This window comes from Oncorhynchus masou, chromosome 32 (assembly GCF_036934945.1).
Source record: "Oncorhynchus masou masou isolate Uvic2021 chromosome 32, UVic_Omas_1.1, whole genome shotgun sequence".
NCBI classification, from domain to species: domain Eukaryota; kingdom Metazoa; phylum Chordata; class Actinopteri; order Salmoniformes; family Salmonidae; genus Oncorhynchus; species Oncorhynchus masou.
This window is the reverse complement of record NC_088243.1, coordinates 87,089,277-87,107,877: the sequence shown is the minus strand read 5'-3', so window position 1 is coordinate 87,107,877 and position 18,601 is coordinate 87,089,277. Positions and strand designations below refer to the sequence as shown.

The 18,601-nt window shown below is 45.0% G+C and overlaps 1 protein-coding gene across 3 annotated transcripts in view; it reads left to right on the top strand.

Annotated features, from left to right (window-relative positions):
• The window catches only part of LOC135526772 (probable E3 ubiquitin-protein ligase MID2), a 284,108-nt gene that overhangs the window by 84,940 nt on the left and 180,567 nt on the right, over window positions 1-18,601 (top strand). For 2 of the 3 annotated variants that reach the window (XM_064955429.1, XM_064955428.1), the window contains exon 1: window positions 5,860-6,281. The exons of the other annotated variant lie outside the window; for it this stretch is intronic. The gene's annotated coding sequence lies outside the window, so the exon portion shown is untranslated. Of the gene's footprint in view, window positions 1-5,859; window positions 6,282-18,601 lie in introns of those variants that run through there. 3 annotated transcript variants of the gene reach the window in all.

The window sequence follows — 18,601 nt, the reverse complement described above, 5'->3', positions numbered from 1 at the left end:
GGGCCCCTAGACATGACCATACTCTACTATGAGGGGCACCTAAATATGTCCATACTCTACTATGAGGGGCCCCCAGACATGACCATACTCTACTATGAGGGGCCCCTAGACATGACCGTACTCTACTATGATAGGCCCCCAGACACGTGAATGTATATTCTTGGTTGCTTGAGAAGCGGGCACTCCTTTTTTCTGTCTTTTTGGTTATGTGCACCAATTGCTTGTTGAGGCGATGGTTTTGCCCAGCTATTAGCACAAGCTATTTTTACCTTACCTTGCCAGTGTTATTTAAGTGTTGAAGGAGAGAGTATCATAGCCTACTTGGCTACAGGCTGTGTGTTGTCTTCACATGAAATCAAATCATATTTTTTGGGGGTCACATGCACTGAATACAACAGGTGTAGACTAATGTGAAATGCTTAATTTATGAGCCCTTTCACAACAACGCAGAGTTAAAAAGTAAGAAACATTTGTCAAATCAGAAAAGGAAATAGTAACACAATAAAATAACAATAAAATGAGGCTTTATACAAGGAGTACCAGTACAGAGTCAACGTGTGGGGGTACGAGGTAGTTGAGGTAATACCTAGACTTTATACAAGGAGTACCAGTACAGAGTCAACGTGTGGGGGTACGAGGTAGTTGAGGTAATACCTAGACTTTATACAAGGAGTACCAGTACAGAGTCAACGTGTGGGGGTACGAGGTAGTTGAGGTAATACCTAGACTTTATACAAGGAGTACCAGTACAGAGTCAACGTGTGGGGGTACGAGGTAGTTGAGGTAATACCTAGACTTTATACAAGGAGTACCAGTACAGAGTCAATGTGTGGGGGTACGAGGTAGTTGAGGTAATACCTAGACTTTATACAAGGAGTACCAGTACAGAGTCAACGTGTGGGGGTACGAGGTAGTTGAGGTAATACCTAGACTTTATACAAGGAGTACCAGTACAGAGTCAACGTGTGGGGGTACGAGGTAGTTGAGGTAATACCTAGACTTTATACAAGGAGTACCAGTACCGAGTCAACGTGTGGGGGTACGAGGTAGTTGAGGTAATACCTAGACTTTATACAAGGAGTACCAGTACAGAGTCAACGTGTGGGGGTACGAGGTAGTTGAGGTAATACCTAGACTTTATACATGGAGTACCAGTACAGAGTCAACATGTGGGGGTACGAGGTAGTTGAGGTAATACCTAGACTTTATACAAGGAGTACCAGTACAGCGTCAACGTGTGGGGGTACGAGGTAGTTGAGGTAATACCTAGACTTTATACAAGGAGTACCAGTACAGAGTCAACGTGTCGGGGTACGAGGTAGTTGAGGTAATACCTAGACTTTATACAAGGAGTACCAGTACAGAGTCAACGTGTGGGGGTACGAGGTAGTTGAGGTAATACCTAGACTTTATACAAGGAGTACCAGTACAGAGTCAACGTGTCGGGGTACGAGGTAGTTGAGGTAATACCTAGACTTTATACAAGGAGTACCAGTACAGAGTCAACGTGTGGGGGTACGAGGTAGTTGAGGTAATGCCTAGACTTTATACAAGGAGTACCAGTACCGAGTCAACGTGTCGGGTACGAGGTAGTTGAGGTAATACCTAGACTTTATACAAGGAGTACCAGTACAGAGTCAACGTGTGGGGGTACGAGGTAGTTGAGGTAATACCTAGACTTTATACAAGGAGTACCAGTACAGAGTCAACGTGTGGGGGTACGAGGTAGTTGAGGTAATACCTAGACTTTATACAAGGAGTACCAGTACAGAGTCAACGTGTGGGGGTACGAGGTAGTTGAGGTAATACCTAGACTTTATACAAGGAGTACCAGTACAGAGTCAACTTGTGGGGGTACGAGGTAGTTGAGGTAATACCTAGACTTTATACAAGGAGTACCAGTACAGAGTCAACGTGTGGGGGTACGAGGTAGTTGAGGTAATACCTAGACTTTATACAAGGAGTACCAGTACAGAGTCAACGTGTGGTGGTACGAGGTAGTTGAGGTAATACCTAGACTTTATACAAGGAGTACCAGTACAGAGTCAACGTGTGGGGGTACGAGGTAGTTGAGGTAATACCTAGACTTTATACAAGGAGTACCAGTACAGAGTCAACGTGTGGGGGTACGAGGTAGTTGAGGTAATACCTAGACTTTATACAAGGAGTACCAGTACAGAGTCAACGTGTGGGGGTACGAGGTAGTTGAGGTAATACCTAGACTTTATACAAGGAGTACCAGTACCGAGTCAACGTGTGGGGGTACAAGGTAGTTGAGGTAATACCTAGACTTTATACAAGGAGTACCAGTACAGAGTCAACGTGTGGGGGTACGAGGTAGTTGAGGTAATACCTAGACTTTATACAAGGAGTACCAGTACAGTCAACGTGTGGGGGTACAAGGTAGTTGAGGTAATACCTAGACTTTATACAAGGAGTACCAGTACAGAGTCAACGTGTGGGGGTACGAGGTAGTTGAGGTAATACCTAGACTTTATACAAGGAGTACCAGTACAGTCAACGTGTGGGGGTACGAGGTAGTTGAGGTAATACCTAGACTTTATACAAGGAGTACCAGTACAGAGTCAACGTGTGGGGGTACGAGGTAGTTGAGTTAACATGTACGTGTAGGTAGAGATAAAAGTGACTAGGCAATCAGGATAGATTATAAACACAGTAACAGCAGCGTATGTGAAGAGTGTAAAATATAGTGTGGCTATGTGTGAGTGTGTGTGTGTGGAGTCAATATGCATGTGTGTATTTTGTGTGGGAGCGTGTGTGTGTGTGTGTGTGTGTGTGTGGGGTGCTCTGGTACCACTTGCAGTGCGGTAGCAGAGAGAACAGTCTATGACTTGGGGGGTTTGAAAACTTTTAGGGCCTTCCTCTGACACCACCTGATATAGAGGGGCAGAGAGCTCGGATGGTTGGTAGAGAGCTCGGCCCCAGTGACGTACTGGGCCATACACACTACCCTCTGCAGCTCGGCCCCAGTGACGTACTGGGCCATACACACTACCCTCTGCAGCTCGGCCCCAGTGACGTACTGGGCCATACACACTACCCTCTGCAGCGCCTTACTGTCAGATGCCAAGCAGTTGCCATACCAAGCGGTGATGGAGCCAGCCAAGATGCTCTCGATGGTTCAGCTGTAGAACTATTTTAGGATCTGAGGGCCCCATGCCAAATCTTTTCAGCCTCCTGAGGGGAAGGAGGCGTTGTCATGCCCTTTTCACAACAGTGTTGGTGTGTTTGGACCATGATAGGTCCTTAGTGATGTAGACATCTAGGAAATTGAAGCTCACAATCCGCTCCACTACAACCCCATCGATATGAATGGAGACATGCTCGGCCCTCCATTTTCTGAAGTCCACTATCAACTCCTTTGTCTTGCTGACGTTGAGGGAGAGATTGTTGCCCTGGCACCACACTGCCAGGTCTCTGACCTTTTCCCTATAGCCTGTCTCATCGTCCTTGGTGATCAGGCCTACCACCGCCGTGTTGTCGGCAGACTTAATGATGGTGTTGCAGAGGAAGGACTTACAGTAGGCCTGCCTGTTTCTTAGGCCAAATCCTGATTTCGAAAACCTTGGTTGAACAAAAGTTGTCCATTCTTTCGGCCAATTGATTGGTCAGAATGTTTAAGCATATATTTTTCCATACACAGACACACCCTACATGTTTTAATAAAATCAACTATATATGCATTGAGTGTGTCTGATGCTTTAAGCGCATTGTTTGATTAAACAAGACACAAATTACTCAAGAGGGATCCAGAGATCAAGATAACCAGAAGTTTTAAAAAAATTAACCTGACTCGACCATCCTCATCCCACCTCTACTTGCTTTCGAAGATTCTGCCTTTTCTCTCCTTAGGTTGCCAGTAATCCGCTACACGAGAAGTCGGCAACCTTTCTCATGTGGAATCCCAATTTATCTTACAGTTTCTACCGATCTGCTTGCCAAATGCACATTTTCGGGGAGCAGTTTAATGTAATTTATAAGAACGTCTTCGTATCTCAACATTATTTTGCCATCTCAGACCAGCCACCAGGACAGCTGATGAAACTGTCCCTTTTGTGGAAGAAAACAACCTATCCTGACTGGCTGGGCCTGGCTCCCCAGTGGATGTGAAATCCATAGATTAGGGCCTAATGAATTTATTTAAGTTGACTGATTTCCTTATACATGAACTGTAACTCATTAAGAAAAGTTGAAATTGTTGCACGTTGCGTTTATATTTTGGTTCAGTGTTTGCTACTGCTAGGTCGACCAAACAATCGACCAGTCGACTAATTGGGGTCAACTCTAGTTCAGTATCCTTGACATTTTTTTAAAGAACAGACATGATCACATTTCTATGCGAAGGCATTGCATATAATAGCTTGCATTTGTTTTAAATCACTGGTGCATAGAATTCTGATTCCATTTTAAGAATGAACTTCTAAAAGAAAAGAAAAACTAACACACTGCTGTTTAGTTGACCTGTTGTCATTATCACTGTCTAATTAAGCTATAGTTGACCTGTTGTCATTATCACTGTCTAATTAAGCTATAGTTGACCTGTTGTCATTATCACTGTCTAATTAAGCTATAGTTGACCTGTTGTCATTATCACTGTCTAATTAAGCTATAGATGACCTGTTCTCATTATCACAGTCTAATTAAGCTATAGTTGACCTGTTGTCATTATCACTGTCTAATTAAGCTATAGTTGACCTGTTGTCATTATCACTGTCTAATTAAGCTATAGTTGACCTGTTGTCATTATCACTGTCTAATTAAGCTATAGTTGACCTGTTGTCATTATCACTGTCTAATTAAGCCATAGTTGACCTGTTGTCATTATCACTGTCTAATTAAGCCATAGTTGACCTGTTGCCATTATCACTGTCTAATTAAGCCATAGTTGACCTTTAGTAGACCGCTATGTGCCTCTTGGCCTTCCTCCGAGCATTTTAGACATCACTGACTTATTCCCACGCACCTGCTACAAGCAGACTCCGATGTGTGGGTGCTTTTCCTATGAAGAATGACGCATTATGAAACCCAGAGCCTATGGGGACCCAGAGCTCAGAGTTGTGCTGTGACTGAAGTGTGTTGGAGTGTGGCTGTGTTAATTCTCTCATCTTTGAGTCGGAAAGAGGCAGGACTTGCAACTTTTTAGACTCAAGAGCACTGTGCTAGAAAACAGTGGTGACCGAATCACTTACTGTACATTGTTTCCACTTTCACTTTGTAGAGTAGACACGAGGACAAAGTACAGACACAGAGACCCTCAACAAAGGGGGGCTATATTTAGGGCATTTTCTGGAATGTATTCTCATAGAAAAAAAAAGTAAAATTGAAACATTTTCAAGGTAACACTTGTAAATTCATTAAGTAATCTTCTATTATATTAGTATTATAGACTATATTATATTCTAAACAATTTATTTAACAAGCTCTTAACCATATGAATGAGTCAACAGGAGGCTATATATGAAACTGCCTTAAACTTCAACAACAGTATTACCTGTCCTTGCATCATACAGTAGAGTTTCATTAAAATGAGAAGCCTACCCTAGACATATCATCGTCATTAGAAGACGAGGCAATTCCATTGTCATTAACGATCCCATCAATTTCATGAAGTTGGTTACAGCTGATCACTCTACTGCCCGGTGTATGTAGGCTAGGACGAGTATGAGCACGCCTGCCTGCGCTGCGCTTGTAGATCAGATCTGTGGTTTTAGGGTTTTCGCATTGTATTGGTAGGAGGAGCCGCTTTCCTGCGATTGTCTGCCTCTCTCTCTCTCTCTCTCTCTCTCTCTCTCTCTCTCTCTCTCTCTGTCTCTCTCTCTGTGTCTCTCTCTCTCTCTCTCTCTCTGTCTGTCTCTCTCTCTCCCTCTCTCTCTCTCTGTCTCTCTCTGTCTCTCTCTCTGTCTCCCTCTCTCTCTCTGTCTGTCTGCCTCCCTCTCTCTGTCTGCCTCTTCTCTCTCTCTCTCTCTCTCTCTCTCTCTCTCTCTCTCTCTCTCTCTCTGTCTGTCTGTCTCTCTCCCTCTCGTTTTTCTAAAGTTAAATATACAAGCCTGTGAGCTTTCACGGACGGTGAGTGAATGCGCAGTCAGGGAGGTTCGCAGTTGCTTGCGTCGAGAGCGAGCGGGAACAGAACTAAACGGAGCAACGCTGTTTGTGTCACATAACCGGGGCTCTTCCACTTCTGTTCGATCCAAGTGTTTCTTAACTTCGTTTTCGACTGTTTCAAGATGACAGAAGAAAATAATGTTGGGCATATAAAGCTGGTAGGTACCTCTAACCCCTCCCATCGCGCTATCTCAGTGAGTGTTGGTCGGTTTTATGTTTATTCTGCAGTGCTTGGTGGGGAAACGGGAGTATGATAATTGAACTGGGAGAAGAAAGTAGTCTACTTGAGCTATTATTGGGAAATCACGGGCATAACCTTCTCCTATTTGGGTTAGTCTTTCGCTATGTGAGAGAGAGGATCTGAATCAGTGGAAAGAGTTGAGAGTGAATCAGAATGAATAGGCTATGTCAGAGGTATGCTGGCTGTTACTAAAATAATCTGAACCGGAATGCATTATAACTTTAAATAGACCGATCGGAATAGAACTTTCTCCTATGGTGTTATATTGTATTGTTTAAAGGTGTTCTAAAGTTCCGATGTTCTAAAGTTCCAGTGTTTGTTTTGTTTTTTTTTGGGGGGGGGGGGGGGGCAAATCGAAGCATTGTGTTGAGCCATAGACTATGAACGAAACAAACAACAACCCTATTGCACGTGTATGCTATGTGGGGCAAATCATTTGTGCCATTACGCATAGACGGACTGTCATTATTTGATTTATGGATAACCGCTGTCATTCCAATGATCAATAGAATATGATGAGTCAATAGCTAGCTGTTGTCATCCCGTGCCTTTGGAATGTGTGGTTTGTCATGATGTGCCATTTAGTGGACAATAGCCCTGTTGTCTGATTCTGAAGCATAGGCTACTTTTAGCCCAAAGGCCAGCAGCTGGCAATATTGAGTAGTTTTCATATTACCGTCCAAACGCATGGTATGCAGCCGGCAATCGTACTAAAATCCTTTTCCATTCAAACTGCGTAGGCATCGATTTCCTCCTTAACATTATTTAATGGCTAGAAGGCGGTGAAAAAAACAGAAAATATGCATACTTTCCTTATGAAACACAATTCTCCATCATGATGCCAGTGGCTAAATGTTGTGTATTGCCTTCAGCCAGTCTGTTTTTTTCACCCCTAACCTGTATTATATTAGTCGAAACCAATACTATTCTCAGGGCAGGTCAGCCTGTTTTGACGAACAGAAGTTACTTTTCGTAGCAGGTTAGGATGATTTACGCAGCAGATTAGGATAATTAAAGTGTAAGGTTAGGCGATTAAGTTTTTTTTTTTTACGAAAATGGTTAGGATTTGCAAAAATTCTCCCCTAATCGACTTAAACTACAACCAGGTCTGCCCTGAGAACAGTCCTGGTTTCCACTAATGTGATGCTGCTAAAATAAACATGCAGTAAAAGAAACGGAACCCCTGGTCTGCTAGTTTCAACCTGATTGGCTGAAAATGATAAACAACACCAGGGATTAGCATTTAGTCATGAGCATGGTGGTGGAAAATGGTGTCTCATAAGGAAAATATGCATATTTCCCTCAAATGTTCTCCCTTCTCATAATTAAATCAAGTGAAAGAGTAAATTGAAGCCTACGCAACCTGAATGGAGAATGGTTTAGGTATGAACCAGTCCACGGGGATACTATTGCCGGATGCATACAATGCGTTTGGACGGTAAGATGAAAACGACTCAATATCGCCACCTGCCTGCCTTTGGACGAGGCTACTGTACAGTTTGGCGACTTTTTATTTATTTATTTTATTCCACCTTTATTTAACCAGGTAGGCTAGTTGAGAACAAGTTCTCATTTGCAACTGCGACCTGGCCAAGATAAAGCATAGCAGTGTGAACAGACAACACAGAGTTACACATGGAGTAAACAATTAACAAGTCAATAACACAGTAGAAAAAAATGGGATTCTATATACATTGTGTGCAAAAGGCATGAGGAGGTAGGCGAATAATTACAATATTGCAGATTAACACTGGAGTGATAAATGATCAGATGGTCATGTACAGGTAGAGATATTGGTGTGCAAAAGAGCAGAAAAGTAAATAAATAAAAACAGTACGGGGATGAGGTAGGTGAAAATGGGTGGGCTATTTACCAATAGACTATGTACAGCTGCAGCGATCGGTTAGCTGCTCAGATAGCAGATGTTTGAAGTTGGTGAGGGAGATAAAAGTCTTTTTGTTTTGCTTTCCTGAAGATGTAAATCAAAGTATAATATGTCTGATGTTCCTAAAATATTATGTTAATTCACAACATTTTGATAAGCAATCGAGCTCAATAAGGTTTGACTTTGAAAATCAAAACTCATACCGTCAGCAGAGCAAGTCCTGTAATAAATCTGTAGCAAAGAAATGGTCAGAGTTCCGCTGCTCAAGTTCTCTTCACTGTACTCTCAGTGGCATCACGCTCGTGTCCATTTGGATTTGACTTGTCCATCTAATTCTCTCACGTCAATTTATCATGTTTTATATGGGCTCGACAGTATAATAATAATAAGATTGACCACTGTAATTGTTTTTAATGTATTGTGTTGTGTTGCGTGTACTGACTGGCGCAAAAGAGGTTTCTAACTTCAAGGGTCTTTTCCTGGTAAAATATAGTTAAAAAAAAAAATCTGGACAATTTTGGGAGGTTGAAATACCTTATGGGTATTTGAGTAGAAGATCATATGAGCAGCTCTCATGATTTGATACATAGCTGGAGGATTGACATGATACTGTTGCATCTGCTACAGTATAATCTGTCAAAACATACAGCCAATGCTTTTAAAACATAATGTTTAATTCAATACAAATAATGAAATGTCCCATGGTCCCTTGTGGTTATAACCACTTCCCTGTTTTTGTTTTCTTTCTTCTTCAATAGGTCCTTCTACACTGGCCTTTTTTTTTAAATTGTATTTTATTTAACTAGGCAAGTCAGTTAAGAACAAATTCCTATTTATAATGATGGTTTTAGGAACAGTGGGTTAACCTGCCTTGTTCAGGGGTAGAACAACAGATTTTTACCTTGTCAGCTCAGGGATTTGATCTAGCAGTCTTTCAGTTGCTGGCCCAACACTCTAACCACTAGGCTACCTGCCACCCATCCTGGCCTATCATCCTGGCCTATCATCCTGGCCTATTATCCTGGCCTATCATCCTGGCCTATCATCCTGGCCTTTTATCCTGGCCTATTATCCTGGCCTATCATCCTGGCCTATCATCCTGGCCTATCATCCTGGCCTATCATCCTGGCCTTTTATCCTGGCCTATTATCCTGGCCTATTATCCTGGCCTATCACCCTGGCCTATTATCCTGGCCTATCATCCTGGCCTATCATCCTGGCCTATCATCCTGGCCTATTATCCTGGCCTATTATCCTGGCCTATCATCCTGGCCTATTATCCTGGCCTATTATCCTGGCCTATCATCCTGGCCTATTATCCTGGCCTATTATCCTGGCCTATCATCCTGGCCTATTATCCTGGCCTATTATCCTGGCCTATCATCCTGGCCTATCATCCTGGCCTATCATCCTGGCCTATAATCCTGGCCTATCATCCTGGCCTTTTATCCTGGCCTATTATCCTGACCTATTATCCTGGCCTATCATCCTGGCCTATTATCCTGGCCTATCATCCTGGCCTATTATCCTGGCCTATCATCCTGGCCTATCATCCTGGCCTATTATCCTGGCCTATCATCCTGGCCTATCATCCTGGCCTATCATCCTGGCCTATCATCCTGGCCTTTTATCCTGGCCTATTATCCTGGCCTATCATCCTGGCCTATCATCCTGGCCTATCATCATGTCCTATCATCCTGGCCTATTATCCTGGCCTTTTATCCTGGCCTATTATCCTGGCCTTTTATCCTGGCCTATTATCCTGGCCTATCATCCTGGCCTATTATCCTGGCCTATCATCCTGGCCTATTATCCTGGCCTATTATCCTGGCCTATCATCCTGGCCTATTATCCTGGCCTATTATCCTGGCCTATCATCCTGGCCTATTATCCTGGCCTATTATCCTGGCCTATCATCCTGGCCTATCATCCTGGCCTATCATCCTGGCCTATCATCATGGCCTATCATCCTGGCCTATCATCCTGGCCTAGTATCCTGGCCTATCATCCTGGCCTATCATCCTGGCCTATCATCCTGGCCTATCATCCTGGCCTATCATCCTGGCCTATCATCCTGGCCTATCATCCTGGCCTATTATCCTGGCCTATTATCCAGGCCCATTTACTGCAGCCTGTTGCATCAGAGCACTGTTTAGATCAATTGCTGTTTTACTACAACCGAGCAGGTCATATAGTATTTCTAGATTTAATGTATCATTATATCTCTTCCCTCAGTATTGTCTGAGAGAGAACAACGAACCAAATTCAGTAGCCTCACCAGCCAATCAGTGTATTTCTAATGAAGAAGCAGCGTACTGTACTGTGGAGTGGATTAGGTTAGAGTGCCCTGTCTCCAGCACTACTGTGGACTGTACTGTGGACTGTACTGTGGACTGTACTGTGGAGTGGATTAGGTTAGAGTGCCCTGTCTCCAACCCTACTGTGGACTGTACTGTGGAGTGGATTAGGTTAGAGTGCCCTGTCTCCAGCCCTACTGTGGACTGTACTGTGGACTGTACTGTGGACTGTACTGTGGAGTGGATTAGGTTAGAGTGCCCTGTCTCCAACCCTACTGTGGACTGTACTGTGGAGTGGATTAGGTTAGAGTGCCCTGTCTCCAACCCTACTGTGGACTGTACTGTGGAGTGGATTAGGTTAGAGTGCCCTGTCTCCAACCCTACTGTGGACTGTACTGTGGACTGTACTGTGGACTGTACTGTGGACTGTACTGTGGAGTGGATTAGGTTAGAGTGCCCTGTCTCCAACCCTACTGTGGACTGTACTGTGGACTGTACTGTGGACTGTACTGTGGACTGTACTGTAGAGTGGATTAGGTTAGAGTGCCCTGTCTCCAGCCCTACTGTGGACTGTACTGTGGACTGTACTGTGGACTGTACTGTGGAGTGGATTAGGTTAGAGTGCCCTGTCTCCAGCCCTACTGTGGACTGTACTGTGGACTGTACTGTGGACTGTACTGTGGAGTGGATTAGGTTAGAGTGCCCTGTCTCCAACCCTACTGTGGACTGTACTGTAGAGTGGATTAGGTTAGAGTGCCCTGTCTCCAGCACTACTGTGGACTGTACTGTAGAGTGGATTAGGTTAGAGTGCCCTGTCTCCAGCACTACTGTGGACTGTACTGTGGACTGTACTGTGGACTGTACTGTGGACTGTACTGTGGACTGTACTGTGGAGTGGATTAGGTTAGAGTGCCCTGTCTCCAGCACTACTGTGGACTGTACTGTAGAGTGGATTAGGTTAGAGTGCCCTGTCTCCAGCCCTACTGTGGACTGTACTGTGGACTGTACTGTGGACTGTACTGTGGACTGTACTGTGGACTGTACTGTGGAGTGGATTAGGTTAGAGTGCCCTGTCTCCAACCCTACTGTGGACTGTACTGTGGAGTGGATTAGGTTAGAGTGCCCTGTCTCCAACCCTACTGTGGACTGTACTGTGGACTGTACTGTGGACTGTACTGTGGACTGTACTGTGGAGTGGATTAGGTTAGAGTGCCCTGTCTCCAACCCTACTGTGGACTGTACTGTGGACTGTACTGTGGACTGTACTGTGGACTGTACTGTAGAGTGGATTAGGTTAGAGTGCTCTGTCTCCAACCCTACTGTGGACTGTACTGTGGACTGTACTGTGGACTGTACTGTGGACTGTACTGTGGAGTGGATTAGGTTAGAGTGCCCTGTCTCCAACCCTACTGTGGACTGTACTGTGGACTGTACTGTGGACTGTACTGTGGACTGTACTGTGGAGTGGATTAGGTTAGAGTGCCCTGTCTCCAACCCTACTGTGGACTGTACTGTGGACTGTACTGTGGACTGTACTGTGGACTGTACTGTGGAGTGGATTAGGTTAGAGTGCCCTGTCTCCAACCCTACTGTGGACTGTACTGTGGACTGTACTGTAGAGTGGATTAGGTTAGAGTGCCCTGTCTCCAACCCTACTGTGGACTGTACTGTGGACTGTACTGTGGACTGTACTGTGGACTGTACTGTGGAGTGGATTAGGTTAGAGTGCCCTGTCTCCAGCCCTACTGTGGACTGTACTGTGGACTGTACTGTGGACTGTACTGTGGAGTGGATTAGGTTAGAGTGCCCTGTCTCCAACCCTACTGTGGACTGTACTGTGGAGTGGATTAGGTTAGAGTGCCCTGTCTCCAGCACTACTGTGGACTGTACTGTAGAGTGGATTAGGTTAGAGTGCCCTGTCTCCAGCCCTACTGTGGACTGTACTGTGGACTGTACTGTGGACTGTACTGTGGAGTGGATTAGGTTAGAGTGCCCTGTCTCCAGCCCTACTGTGGACTGTACTGTGGAGTGGATTAGGTTAGAGTGCCCTGTCTCCAGCCCTACTGTGGACTGTACTGTGGAGTGGATTAGGTTAGAGTGCCCTGTCTCCAACCCTACTGTGGACTGTACTGTGGAGTGGATTAGGTTAGAGTGCCCTGTCTCCAGCACTACTGTGGACTGTACTGTGGAGTGGATTAGGTTAGAGTGCCCTGTCTCCAGCCCTACTGTGGACTGTACTGTGGAGTGGATTAGGTTAGAGTGCCCTGTCTCCAGCACTACTGTGGACTGTACTGTGGAGTGGATTAGGTTAGAGTGCCCTGTCTCCAACCCTACTGTGGACTGTACTGTGGAGTGGATTAGGTTAGAGTGCCCTGTCTCCAGCCCTGATACAGTTTTGCAGGCTATTACTGTAGCTCCCCTTATCACTCTCCTAACATCACATGACTTCCCTCTTTAACTCAGTTTCACATCAGATAAATCAGACTTCTCATTCACATTTCAAACCCTAACAAAACAAGCGCAAACAAAAAGAAGTAGGCGTGACTTGCTTGTTATAAAACCTTTACCGTTTTTGAATTGACCGTACAATTGATTCCTCCTGACTGTTTGTTTACATCCTGTGCTATCCTATTCCCTCTACTGTATAGAGTCCCATAGGCCCTGGTCATAGGTCGTACACTATGCAGGGAATAGGGAGCCGTTACGGCCTGGCAGAATGTGTTTTGTCTGCTCTCTCTCTGTACCCAGTAGGGGGTTAAAGTAGGAGATGGACTGCTACTGCAACAGGCAGAAGACAGTGTGTGGTCTGTCCCTGTTTGGCTTCGATCTTGCCCTGTTATTGTTGTTGGGGCTGTTGTATAAACACTTCAGGGGACAGTCAAGGGAGTTGGATAGATCAACCGTTACGTTAATAGGGTTCTCTATTGTTGTGTAACTTCTGTGTGTTGACCCGTGAAATACAGTGCACTATATTGGGAATGGGGTGCCATATCACAGGAGTTGTGATATGACAGCTGAAACAAGCTGGAAGTTCTGTTGATGTCGGTAGTGTTTTTATGACTGCATGGCAAATTGAATGAACTTGATAGAAGACTTGTTTATGGTTGGAGCCAAATGGATAAGGGATGGTACATATATATGTAAATATAAATCTACCCCCCCCCCCAACATACACTATGACATGGCCAGCTTACCTCTCACTCTGACATGGCTAACCTCTCACTACACATTGTGACATGGCTAACCTCTCACTATGACATGGCTAACCTCTCACTATGACATGGCTAACCTCTCACTATGACATGGCTAACCTCCCACAATGACATGGCTAACCTCCCACAATGACATGGCTAACCTCCCACAATGACATGGCTAACCTCTCACTATGACATGGCTAACCTCTCACTATGACATGGCTAACCTCTCACCACACATTGTGACATGGCTAACCTCTCACTACACATTGTGACATGGCTAACCTCTCACTACACATTGTGACATGGCTAGCCTCTCACTATGACATGGCTAACCTCTCACTACACATTGTGACATGGCTAACCTCTCACTATGACATGGCTAACCTCTCACTACACATTATGACATGGCTAACCTCTCACTACACATTGTGACATGGCTAACCTCTCACTATGACATGGCTAACCTCTCACTATGACATGGCTAACCTCCCACAATGACATGGCTAACCTCTCACTATGACATGGCTAACCTCTACCTATGACATGGCTAACCTCTCACTACACATTGTGACATGGCTAACCTCTCACTACACATTGTGACATGGCTAACCTCTCACTATGACATGGCTAACCTCCCACAATGACATGGCTAACCTCTCACTATGACATGGCTAACCTCTCACTATGACATGGCTAACCTCCCACAATGACATGGCTAACCTCTCACTATGACATGGCTAACCTCTCACTATGACATGGCTAACCTCTCACTATGACATGGCTAACCTCCCACAATGACATGGCTAACCTCTCACTATGACATGGCTAACCTCTCACTATGACATGGCTAACCTCTCACTATGACATGGCTAACCTCTCACTATGACATGGCTAACCTCTCACTATGACATGGCTAACCTCTCACTATGACATGGCTAACCTCTCACTATGACATGGCTAACCTCTCACTATGACATGGCTAACCTCTCACTATGACATGGCTAACCTCTCACTATGACATGGCTAACCTCTCACTATGACATGGCTAACCTCTCACTATAACATGGCTAACCTCTCACAATGACATGGCTAACCTCTCACTATGACATGGCTAACCTCTCACTACACAGGTGTTAGTCCCAGCAGAATGGGACTCTGGCCCCATCCCACCTATTACTGCTTCTGCTGTTGAGTTCTCAACTCCAGCAATTCCAGTATTTCTAGTAATTCTTCAGTTTAACAGTTCAGATAAATAATTTATGCATTGTGTATAATGAAAACAGCATGTTCAGAACTGGGTGGTATACTGTGTTAAATGAAGCATGTAAAACTCTTCTGTATAGGACAAACGTTACATCTGGGATGAGCAATTCTATTTAAATGCACTGTTGGTCTCAAAATCAATGCTGTTATTCACTGTTATATGGTAGAGAGAGCAGTGCTTAATTTGACCATGATCCTGCTGGGAATAGCGTACGGCACCTCTCCATTTTGGACTGTTTCGTTCCGTATCCTATCTGTCGGGATCCGGTACTTTTTTTTATATGTAAAAAAAAAAAAGGATAAATTAAAAGCAATCAAAGTTCATTTGAGTTTCTTCTTCGTTAATTTTCATGCCCCCGCCTCCCCCAATAAAAACAAACTTGGTAAAAAGTTGACTTTTAGTCCCGGCGTAATATTCTAAGAGTTGATTCGGGTCGGGCCTTATGGTTTAGCACAACATTGGAACCTGTGTTTTCGACCAATGCAAGCGTGCCTGTATCTCTCACAGAACTAGAATGGGATGCTCTCTGCCTCTCTCTGCTCTGATAGTCATGAGCCTGCAACTCTCATCTCTCTGCTCTGATAGTCATGAGCCTGCAACTCTCATCTCTCTGCTCTGATAGTCATGAGCCTGCAACTCTCATCTCTCTGCTCTGATAGTCATGAGCCTGCAACTCTCATCTCTCTGCTCTGATAGTCATGAGCCTGCAACTCTCATCTCTCTGCTCTGATAGTCATGAGCCTGCAACTCTCATCTCTCTGCTCTGATAGTCATGAGCCTGCAACTCTCATCTCTCTGCTCTGATAGTCATGAGCCTGCAACTCTCATCCCTCTGCTCTGATAGTCATGAGCCTGCAACTCTCATCTCTCTGCTCTGATAGTCATGAGCCTGCAACTCTCATCTCTCTGCTCTGATAGTCATGAGCCTGCAACTCTCATCCCTCTGCTCTGATAGTCATGACCCTGCAACTCTCATCTCTCTGCTTAGATAGTCATGAGCCTGCAACTCTCATCCCTCTGCTCTGATAGTCATGAGCCTGCAACTCTCATCCCTCTGCTCTGATAGTCATGAGCCTGCAACTCTCATCCCTCTGCTCTGATAGTCATGAGCCTGCAACTCTCATCTCTCCAGCGTTGCATTTCATCATTTATTTCCTTATAGGATCAAAAGGTCTCTGGGGGAGCCTGCAGCACCATGGGATAAATTGAAATTAGAATTACTGCTGACTATTCAGAAATCTACTTTAAATAATTCAGAATAGCCTACAACACCATTAGACAGCCTGTAATTTAGCCACAGAGAATCAATAGCTTCTTAAAAAAAAAAAAATGCCTCCAGTCAGGAACGCACGGCAAAATAGAATCGCAGGAAAACACAGGTTGGAAAGAAAATGGCTGCTGCTGAAAAGAGAAGACTCATCTTTCTGCTGTAGGCTACAGCAACATTAGATCAACGACCAAATATTGTTTTACAAAGTAAAAGAAGACAAAGATAGGCTTTTGGCACGGACGCATCGGCCATAAACAACGAGGGAGCCGGGCACCATTGGGGGTGAGTCTGGTAAAAGTGGAGAGCACTTTTAGGACTATCATTTACTCCTCATATTGTAGCCTACAATGTCTCTCCACACACCTAGGACGAGGCCATTGATATATTCAAGACAGGTCGTTTTTATTGATCTCGCTGTGAAAGTAGCCTGTCATTTCAGTCATTTGCGCAGTATTAAAGATTCTGCCAAAGTCTCCCTGTCATGTAAAATGAAGTAAAAATGCATGAAATGTGTTTTTATAAAAGGCTAAATTTGCTACTAAAAATGTTCCCCATGTGTGCAACTTCTGTAAGTGCCTCTACTGGGGCGGCAGGTAGCTTAGTGGTTAGAGTGTTGGGCCAGTAATTGAAAGTTTGCTGCATCGAATCCCCGAGCTGACAAGGTAAAAATCTGTCATTCTGCCCCTGTACATGCAGTTAACCCACTGTTCCTAGGCCGTCATTGTAAATAAGAACGTGTTCTTAACTGACTTGCCTTGTTAAATGAATAAAACATTTAAAAAAAAAACTCTACTGCTCTATGCCACTACACAAATGTGATGATATGATTTATTATAAAGGTGATAAAAAAAATGTGCGTTCCAGTACCTCAGAGCCCCCCAGGTCACCCCCCATGCTCACTTTTTGTTCTTGCACCTTCCGATTTACACCTGAAGCACTGAACGAGATTACCCCCCCCCCCATTCCAGCTGTTAAATGAGTTTGTTGATTGTCCTCTGTACAGTTTCTATCATGTCTGGACAATATTTTTGTCCATTTTAGGGGACCTCTTTTGTCCCAAGAGCACACCCAGTGGCAAACATTCCATGTGGTCTATTTTAAATGAAGAGACTAATGTGTTGTTGACAGTCTCGCCTCTACGGTTCCTCTACAATACTCTCCTCACCCCCCCCCCCCCCTCCCTCGTGCTGTCTCTTGCTGTAACACCATCCGCAGCGTGTTATTGAGTCACAGTCGCGCTGTCGAGACAAGGCCTTGAGTTGAACGGTAGCAGCCAGCAACAGTTGTGGTTGCAATCGGTTCTCTACATGCTGGTACACCGACAGGTAGGTTTGTAGTAGCCGACATAACAAGCCGTGTTTGAAGACTCTCTGAGCTTGGCCATGTGTATTGTAAATTAACTTTGTAAATGAACTTTGCAAACAATATGAATTCAAGTGTGACACTTGTAGAGGAGCACAGATCATGAATGGGGGATGTGACAGAACTCTGTGGCTCAGCCAATCGGCTTGGAGCACGCTGCCAAGGGGAGTGACATAATGTGCCTTCAGGATGCTTTCACACTCTCTGTGTCAATAAGCTGCTCTCTCTCCTTCCCTACGCTGCTCTCTCTCCTTCCCTAAGCTAATCTCTCTCCTTCCCTAAGCTGCTCTCTCTCCTTCCCTAAGCTGCTCTCTCTCCTTCCCTAAGCTGCTCTCTCTCCTTCCCTAAGCTGCTCTCTCTCCTTCCCTACGCTGCTCTCTCTCCTTCCCTACGCTGCTCTCTCTCCTTCCCTAAGCTGCTCTCTCTCCTTCCCTACGCTGCTCTCTCTCCTTCCCTACGCTGCTCTCTCTCCTTCCCTAAGCTGCTCTCTCTCCTTCCCTACGCTGCTCTCTCTCCTTCCCTACGCTGCTCTCTCTCCTTCCCTACGCTGCTCTCTCTCCTTCCCTTAGCTGCTCTCTCTCCTTCCCAAAGATGCTCTCTCTCCTTCCCTTAGCTGCTCTCTCTCCTTCCCTAAGCTGCTCTCTCTCCTTCCCTAAGCTGCTCTCTCTCCTTCCCTAAGCTGCTCTCTCTCCTTCCCTACGCTGCTCTCTCTCCTTCCCTACGCTGCTCTCTCTCCTTCCCTAAGCTGCTCTCTCTCCTTCCCTAAGCTGCTCTCTCTCCTTCCCTAAGCTGCTCTCTCTCCTTCCCTACGCTGCTCTCTCTCCTTCCCTACGCTGCTCTCTCTCCTTCCCTACGCTGCTCTCTCTCCTTCCCTACGCTGCTCTCTCTCCTTCCCTACGCTGCTCTCTCTCCTTCCCTAAGCTGCTCTCTCTCCTTCCCTACGCTGCTCTCTCTCCTTCCCT